General features: G+C 33.9%; 1 long non-coding RNA gene and 1 pseudogene across 1 annotated transcript; both read right to left on the bottom strand.

The window, feature by feature from the left end:
• Positions 1 to 8,598: 8,598 nt before the first annotated feature.
• Positions 8,599 to 13,169, bottom strand: LOC145008608 (uncharacterized). Its single transcript, XR_013663575.1, has 2 exons — positions 9,712 to 13,169; positions 8,599 to 9,520 (listed from the first exon to the last, which is right to left on the bottom strand). It is a non-coding gene; the product is annotated as an uncharacterized LOC145008608 (long non-coding RNA).
• A 198-nt stretch (positions 13,170 to 13,367) lies between these two features.
• On the bottom strand, positions 13,368 to 14,969 carry LOC145008521 (UDP-glycosyltransferase 89B2 pseudogene; annotated as a pseudogene).
• Positions 14,970 to 16,613: the final 1,644 nt, after the last annotated feature.

The following is a 16,613-nucleotide window of genomic DNA, read 5'->3' as shown; positions in this document are numbered from 1 at the left end:
TGTCAAAGTCAACAATCAACCGTATTATGGCCAGCTCCTTGGCCGTGTCATGAAAGCTCAAAGACAAAACAGTCGCGACTGACTATCCCAACTCGCGTTGTGACACCCTAATGGTCGCGTCACTAATATTGGATATTCAGTAAGCTTTCATTAAGCTCTTAATACCTTAATATAACGCCATGATTTTTTCACCCACTTTTTTAAAGCATTTATTTAACAAAATAAGTTAGCATAATTCTTATTTTGAATTTCATGAAACCAATCTAAATTAAGTTCTCAAAAACAAGTGTTATGAAAACTCAATGTCATATCCAGTTTGTATCAATACTAAGACATAAACTGGAATGTAACCACCCATAAGCCCCCAATACGCACCCGACCATCATATCATGCTACTTGTTCCAATACAAGGTAAAAGCCACAAAACAAAGAAACAAGTGTCAACAAAAACTAAGTGAACACTACAAACTAAATGACATTTAGTAGCATAATGTTTTATTGACATTTTTTTGCCACTATATCATGTTTTTAGTGGTACATTCTAAATTTCATTATAAAAATTTATGAAAATAATGGATTTAAAAGTAGTTTATCAAAAATTTACTTTTTATGATTTCCGCTGTCATGTCGGTTTTGCCGTAAAACTTCGATAGGTCATAACTTCTTAGTTATAACTCGGACTTTGGCGTTCTTTATATGTACGAAACCCTTGTGACATATACAAAAACTTGGTTAATATTATTTATTCTAAATAATCTTCTATTAAAAAGTTTTTTTTGACGCTTATTATCTCTAAATTGACTAACCCGAATCTGCAAGCGTTACACCCGGGTTATTAAAGCAATGTAGTTTAAAACTTAGATTATGCTACTGTAATGGGATGGACTTTTACATTGAATTAGGATGAAATGAAAGCAGAATGTTAATATGTTAAAAAAAAATCCAACCAGTGGCAGACCCGTTCAAACTCACTCAACCGATGCGGGTGGGCTTCCTCTAGTTTGTATAAATCCATGTTATTTTTAGTACAAATGAATATACATGCACACATACATACACAACCATATGTATGTATTCTGTTTAGTATATCATGTATATGGGTGATTGTGGTTCAAGAACAAATATATATAATTTTTGTATTATACATTTTATATTTTCTAATTTTCGATGGTCAAATGTAGTTTTTTGTTTTAAACGCATGTACAACCGTGTGCATCATTAAAACCACACAACCGTGTGCATCATTAAAACCACGTACACACGCTCGTGAGGGTTTCGGTCATTATAAAGTTCTAAATAATAATAAATAAATCAATAAACATAATATTTATAATAATAATAAATATAATAATGATTGGTCATTTATAAAATTATAAATAATAATAAAGAAATATTAGACATAATATTAATAATAATAATAAATACAATAATATTAATAATATTAAACATAATAATATTAATGATATACTAAACACAATTCTATTAAGAATAATAATTTCATTCTTTTTAAATTCGGTAGGAACTCTGTATGGGAATTTACTCATTTAGTCAAGTTACTACGGAACACCTACAAGAGTCGATTAATTCAAAATTTCCTTTTTACCCGTTTCCTCCATTATTTCTCTTTCTCTTTTAACCCTCAATTCCTAAGGTTGTTTAGATGGTGTTTGGTTTAGTTTTTGTGGGGCAAAAGTCTTTTTTGTAAAAGGATTTTTTTGTAAAATGACCTTTTACAAAAATTGTTTTTTAAAATGTGTTTGGATTAGCTTTTGAAAGGAAAAATTCAAAAGTTAAAGTGTTTGGGTTAACTTTTAGGAGAGAGTAAGGAATCATATGCTGTGAATGAAGAATTAATTAGGATAGATGGGGGTATATTGGTAATTTAATATTTTTACTGTTGAAAAGTTAAGAAAAGTTATGTAATAGTGACTTTTCAAAAATGCTCAATTTACTCTATTAGAAAAGTCATTTCCAAAAAGTCTTTTTCATTTAAACAAACATCTTTTTGATTTTTTCTAAAATATAAAAGTAAAAGTCATTTTAAAAGTTAAAAAAACAAACACCCTCTTAGTTATGAAAAAATGTTTTTCATTTTCTGTTTTTCGTTTTGCGTTTTTAGTTTTCGTTTTCCGTTTTCAGTTTTCATTGGAAATTTAGAAAATGAGTTTACTTAAGATTTGTTCATTATTCATTGTCAGTTTTAGAAAATTAGAAAACATGTTTAGATATGTATTTTTTTATCGGTTTTTATTTTTATAAAATGGTAGCGGTGGTAGGGTAGGGGTGGGGGCGGCGGCAGTGGTGGTGATGACAGGCGGTGGTTGTGGTGGCAGCAATTTTGGTAGTGACGGTGATGACAACGACGACAATGGTGGTGCTGGTGATGGAGAAGGTAGGTCGGTGATTGTGGTAGTATTGTTGGGTTGGTGGATGTATGTGTGTGTTTGTGAGGGTGTCGGTGGGTGTATGTTTATGTGTATGTGTGTGTGTGGTGGGGGTGTATTTATGTGTGTGTGTGTGTGTGTGTGTTTGTGGGGGTAGGGTGGTGTTACACCCCCAAACTAGAACGGCGTGAATCGTTCGAGGGTAATTTGTTTTGAAACAAGTATCATCCAACAATGTAACTCTTAAATTATATATATATATATATATATATATATATATATATATATATATATATATATATATATATATATATATATATATATATATATATATATATATATATGATGGTTGTGTTTACTTTCTTCATGTAGTATCGTAACAGTTGAATACATAGTAAAGAAAGTAAACACAACCATTATATATATATATATATATATATATATATATATATATATATATATATATATATATATATATATATATATAATTTAAGAGTTACATTGTTGGATGATACTTGTTTCAAAACAAATTACAATATGATGACAAAATGAGTTTAAACTATACCTATTATAGTTTTTCTCAAATGTATGATTCGTTGTATGACAAACCCTAGTGCAGTATGAGCTTGGTATGTAAGTATAACATTTGTAATAATACTATTGAGCATTTATACACCAAAATATAAATAAAGTGTTTGATATTTGAATAACAAGCTGTTTTTACTCTTAAAGGACAAAATGTTATTGAATAGGTGTTGCATGCGAACGTTTTCATATGATAGTTATGAATCACATATGATTTGTTATATAAAGATAAGTGTAGTAAGAGTTTAATGTTTTCCACACGAAAGTAATTGTGTGTTTACTTGTATTCCCCCCCGCGAAAGTGTATAAAAGCATTTATAAAGTATTTGAAAACGTAGTTGTAGGGGTATGAACTCACTTGATAGAGAGAGGAAGGTGACACGAAAACTGAGCAGAACTTCGACTAGGGAAAGTTGAATTTCTTGGGACTCTCGGGAGTGAAAAGCCTTCCTTCAGAACTTGGATATGAAGATCGAGGCTTCAGGATGGATTCAGGGGGTTTAAACGTAGAGCTTTGGCATGAGAGAGAGAGAGAGAGAGAGAGAGAGAGTGAAAATGAGCAATGGAACCCAACACCTTCGACTGCTATTTATAGCCCTATTTTGGGCGCCACGTCGCGGTACACCTCACCAAGTCGTGGTGAGGGATTCTATCCTATTTCGTTGACGAGACGTTTTCTGACGCACCTGGAACCCATCAGTCACAATACCACATCGTGGCTTCTTCACCAAGTCGTGGTGGGCCTGACAGTCTCGGATTTTGTGCCGAAAACTTGTAAAATTCGTAACTTCCGCGTACGAGATCCGTTTTTAACGTTCTTTATATCCACACGTAGGTGAGATGATGCTCTACAACTCTCGTTTAGACTCCGTCGGCAAATTTTGATTTTATTTTTATTTTTATTTATTTTTAACGGACCGGGACACGAAAAGTCCGTTAAAAATCCATAACTTCTTCATGTGAGGTCCGTTCTCGTCAGACTTTATACCGTTGTGCTACTATTGTTGAGATCTTTGATTCTTATTTAGGTTGTATTGGCTAAAAATCTTTCCATCTCTATTTCGAGTATTTTAGTTGTCTGCTGCTATATTTGGAACTTGTAAAAATCATAACTTTCTCATACGAAGTCAGATTTGGACGTTCTTTTATATACGCATACGGTCTAATGATGTCTACAACTTTCATTTAGATACCTAAGGCTAAATATAATTGTATTGAAATTTCGCGTTTTATGCTTATCAGTATTGCTGGTTTTTACTGTGATTCTTAGATTGGTCATAACTTCTTCATTATAACTCGGTTGTTAGTGTTCTTTATATTTATGAAAACCTTGATACGATGTTTATCATTTTATGTAACCCAATAGCGACTTTTGAACATTCAAATTTTGATGCAAATTTCATTACATTAAAAGAGATTATAATCCTTGACTTTTTAGGTCATTACACCGATTCGAAAATATCGGGTTGTCACAAGTGGGGGTGCGGATGGATGTGTGTATTTTTTGGGGGTGTGGGTAGGAGTGGGTTGGTGTGTGTATGTGTGTGTGTGTGTGGGGGGGGGGGGTGTTGTGGTGGGTTGAAGGTGTTAAGGTGGGGAGTAGGTAGAGGTGAATGGAGTGGGAGCGGGTGTGTGTTTATGTGACATCCCCAAAATCACGGCCAGAAAAGACCGATTTTGTTTATGCTTTATAAAAATCAGAGTACTTCATTTTATAAAAAGGTTGCGTAATTTTGTTCCCAGAAAAACATGGTAAATACGTTATTAAAACATTTTCGAAGAAACGTATTTATTTCATTTTAAAATGTTTGGGATGTCATCGTTAATATCGAAACATAAGCATAAACAGAACTTACAATGATTTACACTAGTGATCTACATCTCTTTTAAATCTCTCAGTGTAATGTCACTTCACTTCGTCACCTGTCATATACATAAACTGAGTGGGCCAGGTTGGGAAACCTGGTGAGTACATAGGGTTTTCAACCCATAATAATATAATTACTATGTTCAATCAAATAATCAACCCAATTATCCATTCCCATTATCTTCTTTACTCTTTAAGGATTTAACCTAAGAGTCATCTATCCTGCATTCGTTTATTCCGAAGTCCCTTACCTCCAGGGTTATAGGACTGACACTAAATCCATAGCTGCCAATGTTCGTTCATAAAGCACTAATTCCATAGCTGCTATGGTCTATTCATCAGGTACTAAATCCATAGCTACCAGTCTTTATCTAATAGGTATTAAGTCCATAGCTACCAATGTTCAACAGGTACTAAGTCCATAGCTACCAATTCCCAACAAGTACTAAATCCATAGCTACCAACGTTTAACAGGTACTAAGTCCATAGCTACCGGTGTTTGTCCCATAGGCACTAAGTCTATAGCTGCCAATGTATCATCTTCTATCTCTCATCATTCATCTACCCATCTCATACCCAACATATTCGTATATATAAAATACGTATACAACTTAAATTCTTTAAAACATGTATAAAACGTTCATCCAGCATAGACAGCAAGTATTCAGATAATATGCACACATAGCACGTAGTTTATATAAAATACTTCATATCTATGTGTAAGATGAAAGGGACTATGCACTCACCTGAGAAGGTGGTGACTCGGTACTCGGGCAGCGCTTCGTTTACTTTAAAATAATTTCCTTTGACGAAACCTAATATTATCACCACTAGATTTTAGTATAATATTACCGTCACTAATTATTAGTCTTATTATTATTATTATATAAGCGTTTAAACAATACTTTCCAACTACTATGTACAGACAGGGGCCAGACATAAAACACCGGAGGGCAGGACCATTTTGGCGTATAGCACTTCTGAAATCCAACAACCCTATGCGGCCCTTTAAACCAGATTCCCCGTACCGCGAGTAGTTAAAAGATATTATAACGACACTTATATAAGTCATAATAATAGCTCAAATATTTATTATAAATTTATAATAACAATACTAATTTTAAATATAAACTATATTTAAAATAGGGTAAGCATAACTTACTTTCAAGGGGATTTTAGCTAGGAGTCGGGCTCTGCAGGGGCAGAACTTCGTCGCTGAATCTTTCTAAGAAAGATTCGTGCAGCGCTTCAGCGCTCACCTTACTATACTAAAACTACAGAAAGAGAAGTCGAATCACGAGGGACCGAAATGCTCGGGGGATAAGGAGAGAAAGACTCTTGAATCAAGAGAATGGTGCAAGAAATATGAGAACACAAGGCTCTTATTTATACTAATTGAATTTTCAAAAACTACCCTCCATAATTACTTAATGACCTTTTAGTTATATAAACAACTAAACACCCCTCTATAATACTATTTTAAATGGATTTAATGATATTTGTACTAAACTAATGTCGAAAGAACTCAACATTAGTCTTATAATGACCGCATCGTCGATACCTTTCTAATGATATATACATATGTATATATATGTGTACGTATACATGATTTATACTTTATTTTAATACGTAAATATGCTATTATAATTTGTAACTCGTTCATACGAACTCCGTTTTTTACGTTCTTTATATCCACGCGTAGGTGGAGACGTACTGTACAACTTTCGTTTAGACTCCGTCGGCTAATTTTGACTTTATTTTTAAAGTTATATTTTTAACAGGCCGGGACATGATTGGTCCGTTAAAATCTCATAACTTCTTTATCCGATGTCCATTTTCGTCTGTCTTTTTATCGTTACGCTACTAATAACGAGATCTTCGATTCTTTTTTTAGGTTGTGTCGGCTAAAATCAATCGATCTAAAATTCGAATTTCGGGTTGTACACCGCTAATCCGAAACTTCGAAAAATCATAACTTCTTCATACGAAGTCAGATTTGGGCCTTCGTTTTATCGATGTTCTTAGTTTAACATATTCTACGACTTTCGTTTAGAGCGCTAAGGCTAAATCTCTCTCTATCATAAATTTACTATTTACGCTTCCCGGCGCCGTGCCGGTTCCGACGCGAAACTTCGACGGGTCATAACTTCTTCGTTATAACTCGGATTTCGGCGTTCTTTATATGTACGGAAACCTTGTGACATATTTTACAACTTGGTTAAGATTATTTATTCTAAATAATCTTTTTGTCGAAAAGTCGTTTTTGATCCCTATTGCCTTTAAATTGACTAGCTCGGATCTGCGGGCGTTACAGTTTATATTTTAGAAAAATGTTTAAATTAGAAAAATATAAAAAAAAAAAATGATTATCAGTTTTCCAAAAATTTCCAACTTCTGTGTAATTTTAGAAAACGGAAAAATTTAGAAAAATAAACCAACTAAACGCGTTTTCAAAATTCTCATTTTTCTTGGAATTTTTTTTTCCGGAAAACGGCTCATTTTTCCGCAACTAAACGCAACCTAAGTATCACATTCCCCTGTCTAGCCCCTTCTCTACATACTTCCATTCCGTCAATCTCGTTGTTGCCATCAGGACTATACTACCCTTTTTTTCTCACGTCGTCATTCTGCCTCTTCTTTCCCATCTCTCATGTCGTCTCCCCTTCGCCTCCTGCTCTTTTCTTTGGCATATCGATCAACGATTCAACATCCACCTCCGAGTTAACTCGCCACCACTGCTCCACCAAAGGTACGCCTCATTGATAACATTCACATGTCCACCTAGTCTCAGCCGACACCGATTCAGTTTCTTACCCTTTTATTAACATGATTGTTGTTATAACTTATAATCGATTGCCGAACTCATTATTTTCTACTATAATCGATTTTGAAATATGTATTAAATAATGTATGCTTTATTCTATATGAAGTCGATTTTTTCCAATCCAAACTTGATATTTTGCAATATGAACTTGATAATTTGTAATATGAATTCGACTTTTCTATTGCCATTTTTAGTTTTTATGAAATAGAATCATTATAATCTGTATGAAATCGATTTAGTATCATAAAATTGTTCTACGTTATAATTCTCTAAAACAAACAAAACCACTACAAGGTTATAATCTGTATGAAATCAAATAGCTCTACAACATTAACACTGTGATTAAAGGAAAAATAATAATCGCGTTCCAGCGCAAGGTGTTGTGTGGGTCGGAATGATGCATGTGGATTGAAATCAATGTTGAAGTATAATATTATACCAGGAGGATGAAATAATAGACATAGTTATGAAAGTAGGTTGCTATTTCTTGTATGTAACTAAATTTAAATGCAGAAATAACAGATTAATTGTACTTGAATAAACAACACTCAAACCTATCTAATACAAATAATGAAGAAGTAAAAGGAAGTTCCTGCAATTCCATTGTATTTGAATTCAACAATCGTATTAAGATGTTGGATATATTTCTGAATAAAATGATAAAAGTTTAAGAAAATCAATTGTGAAGTCCAAAAGAATACGACCAATAGATTTTACAAGCTTCATTTTATCTGCATTAAGAATTTAATACAAAACATTAAACATGTTGTCAGGAGGTTCTTAAAAAGAGTTTGCAAGGGGTAAATCAGTAGTTACGTAAGCAAAAGAAACATTGTAATCAAATATAAGGAAAATGATGTAACCAAGTTGCTCAACTGATCTAAGTTGGTGGGCTGCTAATAAATATGATGTATGGCCTGCAATCAACAATAAAAAACTACCCATTAGAATAATCATTTATAAGGTGAAATGAGGTTGTTCCATATGTACACGTAAGTCTTTCACTGTCTTCTTATTCCACTCAATCTCTTCCCCCACCTTCTAAATAACAATGGTATGACTTTATCACTCACTTCTGCTTGGTATTGAAGACATTTTATAAGACCATTTGGCTGATTGAATGAAAGTTAAGCATAATAGACTCTATCAACCAGTTTTGAAGAAATTTTTTCAAGATTTCATGTCAATTGAAGCACTTTAGTATCATCTTGGATCTGCATCACGCTTGATGGAGGGTGTTAACAAACTCCACAAGTTACCTTTTTGCCCCTATCTTTTACCATGGCTCCGCATCCTCATGACAACCACTTTCCTCTTTTAACCCGTCTACTTCTTCTTCTGATGGGGGCATTTTTGGAATTTCACACAACTCATAAACCTTGCTTTATTCATCATGTTTACCATCATCCAAGCAATACTTGTTCAACCAAATTTCATTGTTAAAGAAGCTTTCAAAATATGATGGACGTCAAATGGCATATTAGTTAAAATGATGTTTTAGATCCAAAAGCCTACATATGATTGTCGATTTTTGAAAAAAAGCAACAGAACAATGGCGACTATTGTTAGATACCTCCAAACATGCAATATTCTTGAAGCCAATCACACATTTGTTAAGGCAAAACTCAAGACACAGTTACCAAAACTCAACAAAATCCTTCTATAAGTACACAAATAACTTCATATAGCCATTATTATCCCTTCTACAAATAACAAAAACGAAATAAAATAGCTCAATAAGGAAATACATGAAACAAATGACAATATATATCATCTATTTTGAAGATTTAAATATTACCTTGTTATGTTTTCTAATTTTCACAAACGGGTTGTCGGCTTCAAAGAAGATGATTAATTCATCTATAGAAGTTTAAAAAAACTTAAACATTATTTTTATATTCAATCTAATAAGACAAAGAAGTCATGAAATCATATTAATTACACCTTCCATCATCCCTTTTTTTTAATGGACCCATAAATACAGAAAAATAACAAATCAAAAGAACGACAATATAATTCAATAAATAATTAAATATAAATAAAAAGATTACCTTACGTCCAGGAATCCTTCGGTTAACAACAATATCCCCACCATGCCTCCTAACGACTTACAAAAGGTAAATGAAAATCTGTTGCTATTTTCTGCATATAATTCTTATAAAGAGCATACATTGAGTAAGTAATACACTTAGAAAATACAACCACAATATATGGAGTAAGAAAATACAATATGTTGCTATTTTATGCATATAATTCTTATAACGAGCGTACATCGAGTAAGTAATACACTAAGAAAATACAACCACAATATATGGAACCCAAACTTCAGCAAGAAAAAAACAAAATATATTACAAACAAAAGAAGCATAAAAAATGAGAAAAACGGCAATATCAACATGCAAAATAGACAAAAAAAAAAAAAAAAAAAGCACAATGAATCCCTATCACATCTTACAATCCCTGCTGATCCAATATACGAATCTACATGAAAGTGATGAGACCCAACTCCCAAAAAAAACAAAAACAAAAACACAAATTACATAAGACATCCTCAAAAGAAACAAAATAGATGACGGAAAGCAAAATGTCCATACCATGAAAAAATAGACAAAACGTTAACTCAAAAAACATATATGTCACATGTTATCACTTCTGCTGATTGAGTACAATTGAAAAGCACAAACACGATAGATGGCTGCAAATCCAGATAATGTAGACACAAAATACATAATAACCTGCAATATAAAAGAAGGGCAAGGATTTATAAGTCTACTAATATGATTTCTGGTACACAAATCAATAGAGAGACGTGGAAATCAAAATTTGATCATGTCATGTTCGTGTGTTTTTCACAATGTTTTTTTAGTCCAAAGGCCCTAAATAAATAATAGCCACTTTGATTACTTTCTCATCTCCATTAGCATGTTCATATTATATACTAAGATATAATAAAAATGGTATTCATGTAAAAGATTGATAACCAAGAGGCAGGAGTAAGCAATTATGACCACTACCATTGACATGTATACCATTTGAAATTAACATTGAAAGAGTAGTAAGAAAATCAGACTGGTGCTCAAATACAGAAATCGAATACCAGTGCCTCTACACCAAAAAAAAAAAGTTTATAAGTCGTTTTTATATATGTTTTTCAAATACATCATTTTTCATTTAATGAATTTGGATATATGATAGCGAATATGGTGTTCGTTTGGTTATTGTAAAACTAGAATGTTGATGGTTTACTTCTTTTTCTTAAAGTTTTTTATACAAAGTAACATGTGTTAATGTCAACTTAAAAACCCGAACAAAATCAGAATTCAAATACCCAGGTTTGAAAAGCACATTGTATAAAACACCTGGCGTGCTTCTCCACTTTCTTAACTGTTAGTTTATTTTAACTGTTAGTCGGTTTTAATAGACTTAACGAAACTTACCTTTCTGTTCCAACCTGCTCAAACTTTGGTAGGTCTGATAACTTATATACAAACCATTAGGTGTAAAAATACCAAGTTTGTGAAATGATAGTAAACTATTTAAAAAGTAGGGACGTACCTTTTAAATAAAAAATTGGTTGATATATGCTAAATTGTACCCTTAATGCAGATTCAATGAGTTTATTCCTTTCTGAGAAGTGTTCCAACCTTAATTTAACATCATCGGTCAATGGAACACTTTGAACCTTCTTTGAATTCATTAACTTGGGGCGATCTGCAATTAAAATATATAAGTAAATAAAAGAGAACTTCATCAAAGTAAACATATTTTTAACAAATTAGTATCTACATTGTGTAGTATTACCAAGAACTTGTTGACCTGTAAGCCACTATTTTTTATCTGGAGCAAGCATTTTCTTCATACATCATTTGTATTAAAAGATCACTTAAAGTGGGATACAAATAAAAGAAGGTAGGTTCCTATCAGTGGGCCCAAAGTGTCCAAGTTATGGACACCGTCTCCATTCAAAGAATTTAATGTAAAGCTAAAATCATTGCTATACGTGTATCACTGTAAAAAAAAGTGTTGAAATCCATACTAGAGTAGCTGATTTTTCCCATTGACCAGTAAAAGACTTTTTTTCATGTTATACATAGATCTCCATATAAAACCGAATAAAAAAATATATAATCAGGGCATTTTGGTCTTGAATAAGAAAAAGAAATGTTGGACGGAACATTAGCTGAAGGAAACAGGGAGCCAACTTTTTAATCAAAACAGTTGGTGGGCAGTGCATACCTATTCATCTTAAATGAAATTTTCTATTTTTTTAAGTTGAAAGCCCTGAATTAGAGTGTTGAAACATGGGTGGAAAAACTTACGTGGACATCTGATGGTTTTCCTCTTCTGCTTATGACACTTATTACTGACCCCACACAGAGTAAAATCGATTTCAATAATCCAAAAATCAAAATCAGAAGAAGTTGTAGAGTATATAAACGTACTCGCTAGTAACAAAGCTGATGAACGCAGAAACAACCTCCTGAATAATCTACCTCGCATGCTTAGACATTTCATCAGGATTAGCATGTAACGCCTTTGCCATGATTCGACTGATATTAACAATCAGCAACAATTTGTCCTGCTCGGACATTCGACACTCGCGGGCTTAATTTGCCACCCTCGTGACTCTCGTCGGTTGGACTCACCGGAACATCCGCCAGCTGGAAAACAAAAACTTAAAGTAGAAAACCACAAATTCCACAACAAACAATAAAAAACAAAATTAAAAAGAACAAACCTTAATATTCACAGAGCGCCATAAAATTCACATACACAAACAGTCAAACACAATCAATACAGTCATAAACATCGGGAAGAACGTACCCCATAGAATTATCACCGATAGTGGAAATTAAACTCTGACACAGTGCGAGAAGAACCGCTAATCGAATAGGAAAACCCCTGCGGGTTCGATTTATGGTCTCTATGTGTGGTTGTGGTAGGAGAGAGGATCAGTCGACGGTGGCAGCCAACACCACCGACATCAGCAGAAATATCAACATCAAAGGAAGAAGGAAAGAATTAGATTAGGTCGGAGAGGCAGTGCGAGAAGCTTCAGGAAGAAAGAAATCTGATCGGTAGGGTAGGAATGACGTTGAAGGGACGTAGACAATGGCGGTGGAAAACAAAAGGCACCAAGACAACGCCACGGTTGAGGATACATCTGGATGAGGAAGAATATACCCGATGAGTTCATCTAGAAGAGGGAAACGGTGGTGGTCATAGCCAGTACATCTGCTTTTATATAAACTCGCCAACAAAATCGGTGAATAAGAATAACACCGATCAAAAATGTGATTGGGCGGCTAAACTATGATTTGTGAAGAATAACACCTATCCAAATGTGATTGGGTGGATAAACGGTGAAGAGAAAATACGATGAACACATGTCTATAAAGAATAGAGAAAATGATAAAAACTACCCAAACCAAAAATAGTTAGCAAAAAAATGCAAAGATAACATAACACCATACACAAAAGATAAGGAAGGACAGGTTTTGCCAAAACGTTAGGAACTGTACTTGTTTCTAACTTTCATTTCTTTAATATATATATATATATATATATATATATATATATATATATATATATATATATATATATATATATATATATATATATATATATATATATATATATATATTATGGACAAGCTTATACTTGATACATATATATTATTAATGTGACATGTTTAGCTTGTGGTATCTTATATCAAACTGATCGTTATTTATTTGAAAGAAGTTATCGATTATTACATTATTTTCAACAAAATATAATTTCATTTATGGGACAAGTTGAGGACTAGTTGGTCCAAATCTTTCGACGAACTTCCACCTTCTCCGACAGCTTCCTTGGCGGCTATGGCGAACTCTGTCACTCGCTTTCTTTCCACTCTTGTTTCCTCACTCACCGATTTCCTAAACAGCCGTGCCAACTCACCTGAATCAGGAACGGTATCAGCTCCCTCATATGCTTTGAGACCGACTTTCATCTGGTGCAACAACATCGCATTGGAGAAGTTATCAGCGCTCATCGGCCATGTCAGCATTAAAACTCCGGCCATCAACGCTTCCATGATTGAATTCCAACCACAATGAGTCAATAATGCAACCACCGCTCCATGATTGAGTATCGCCACCTGCGGGACCCAACCTCTAACAACAACCCCTCTGCCGGCCACCCGATCTTCGAATCCGGCTGGGATCTTCCCGTATGCTCCGGCAGCATGTCCTCCGGTGGGTTCCTTCACTGCCCATACGAACTTGACGCCGCTTCTCTCTAACCCGACTGCTATCTCCTCCATCTGCTTGTTGTTCAACACAAATTGACTTCCGAAACTTACGAACACCACCGTGTGAGCAGCACATGTGTCGAGCCATGAAAGTAAGTCGCTAGAGCTGGAACTGGGACCACCTCTTTCGGTAGTATTCTTGCTAGAAGGAAGCAAAGGTCCAACGGCGAACACTCGATCATGGCCAGATTCCGCCTTTATGTGATCGAAGTATACCCGATCCAACTCCCTAAACGAGTTGATAATGACTCCCCAACTCGCCATATTGGCACGTAACCCATCTTTGACGAACTCCGTAGTTGGATCTCCTTCTACATAGCTCCGGTACACCGGGGACACCTGCCACCATGGGAAGGTTGGGCAATTGGGGATGTTTGGAAATGAAATCAGAGCGTTGACGTTTGTTGGGTCATCTCTTTTGGGGAGGTAACGCCACAGGGAGTTGATCACAGACAAACCCAAAGCACCGGTGGGAGAAAATACGTAACGGTGGATTCCGAGCTGGGACGCGAGGTTGTGCGTCCACCCCAAAAACAAATCGGAGATGATGGCTACTGGCGGAGTAGGGTGGTTGCGGAACCATTCATGTACGGGGTTGTAGAGATCACCTAGGGCGACCATCATGTCGTTGAAGGCAGAAAAAGGAAGACCTGACGCATTCTCGACGCCGGGAGGAATGGAAGGGTGGGATGGGAAGGGTAGGACGAGGCTTTTTATGGTGGTTGGATGGGCGGAGAGAAGAGTGGTTAACTGTGAGAGGTTTTTGGGAGTGACGAGTATGGTGATGGATAAACCTCGGGTGGCTAATTGGTGGGTGAGATCAAGGAGAGCAAGCATGTGTCCCTGTGCAGGGTATGGGAATACCAGGACGTGGGCGCCGGTGCCGGAAACTTCCATGGTCAGCGGCGGCGAGCTGTTCGCCAAGGTAGGTCGGGTGGTCTCTTTCCTCCTTGTACATTTATCAAAATTTTTCTCGTAATTAAAGAAAATGGGTTGGTAATGAGCACTGATCTTGGCACTACAATGTGGCAAACATTATAAAATCAAATAAAATTTTCAGGCAAAATATAAAAATTGTATTTGGAGCGTTGAATGTTTCAACGTTAATTTTTTATGTGATATGTTTATATTAAGTTAAAGCCAGATTATTAGTAAATTATTTTATATTTTGGAAAGACAGCGTTGAATGTATCAACCTTTACTTTATGTAACTTTGTTTAGACTTTACAACATACACTTATAAACAATAAAATGTAATATAAGGTATTTATTTGACTACACGTTTTAGATTGACCATTACCTAAAAAATGTAATAATCTTATTTCTTTTGGCATCTTATAGGCTAGAGCACTTCCAATCATCATATATCACGTAACAATTTGTATAGTTTTATGTTTTGACTAATTTTTTTATTTTTTCATCGCAACTCTATTAGTTTTATCTAACAAGATAATAATATTAATTTAAATCATTTTTAATCTTCGACTATTTTTAAAACTTTTAATGAAAGTAACAATTTTTCCAATGTGATTATGGTTCGTAAGTTCAACAAGCCAATATTTACGATTTGAACCTCGATTTTCACATACCATCTACAATAGAAAAGTCACCGTGGTTTGTTGGGATTTTGAAAGCTCACGGCTTATATATATATATATATATATATATATATATATATATATATATATATATATATATATATATATATATATATATATATATATATATATATATATATATATATATATATATATACTAGCCGTTTACCCGCGCCAAGCGACGGGTGTAATTATTTTTTTAAAAATTAGTTTCTATAGACGATTAGCTCTTTTGCACAAATAGTTTACTATATCTAAATAATTATAAATAAGAGTAATGCTAGCAGAAATACAATTACAAATGAAAAGTTAGGATTTTTACAAATATACATGGATACATGATTGATTGTGCATTATTAATCGTGCAACACTTTATAGACACCATATTTAATGTATAGACTTCAGTGCTTTTGAAATGTTTGCCGGGTTTTACTATTACTTTTGAATTGTTCCGCAAATTGTGTACTTCAGCCAATTGTTTTATTTTTCGTCATATAGGCTTTCAATGAAATTGAAAAACGGTTTCCTGTCTAAAAATGATGAATAGTTTCACTTCAACAAATAAAAACTAATTACCTTCCACAACATAGCCACAAAATTCGCAGTGGAACCCATAGCGGTGGATGATCGAAAATCAATGATTATGCCTCTTTGAATTTTTTATCGAGAGGGGGAGGAGGGTTGTCTACAATAATGATAATAATAGCGGTAATAGTATTTATTTAAAAATAAGAGCAAGTTAATAATAATTTGACTTTGTTTAAGACACTATTCTAATGTTTTGATCTTTTGCGATGAAAAACATGGGAAGAAAGGTTCATGTTTTTGTCACAGGATTTTTAGCCAAAAAAAATATTTTTTATATTTATAGTAGTATGTTTATTAAGTTTAAAATTTATATTCGACTGATATCTACTGGATTTGTCAATTTTCAATTAACATTAACATTTTTAATATTTGTATACCAAAACTGGTTCTTGATCAGTAAATTGATTGGATTTATTATTTTAGTTCTGTCAGTATAAAACAATATGTGAAATTCAGGTGGAAATAATTAACTTAA

This window comes from Lactuca saligna, chromosome 1 (assembly GCF_052625555.1).
Source record: "Lactuca saligna cultivar CGN05327 chromosome 1, ASM5262555v1, whole genome shotgun sequence".
NCBI lineage: Eukaryota > Viridiplantae > Streptophyta > Magnoliopsida > Asterales > Asteraceae > Lactuca > Lactuca saligna.
This window is presented reverse-complemented; position numbering and strand designations above follow the sequence as displayed.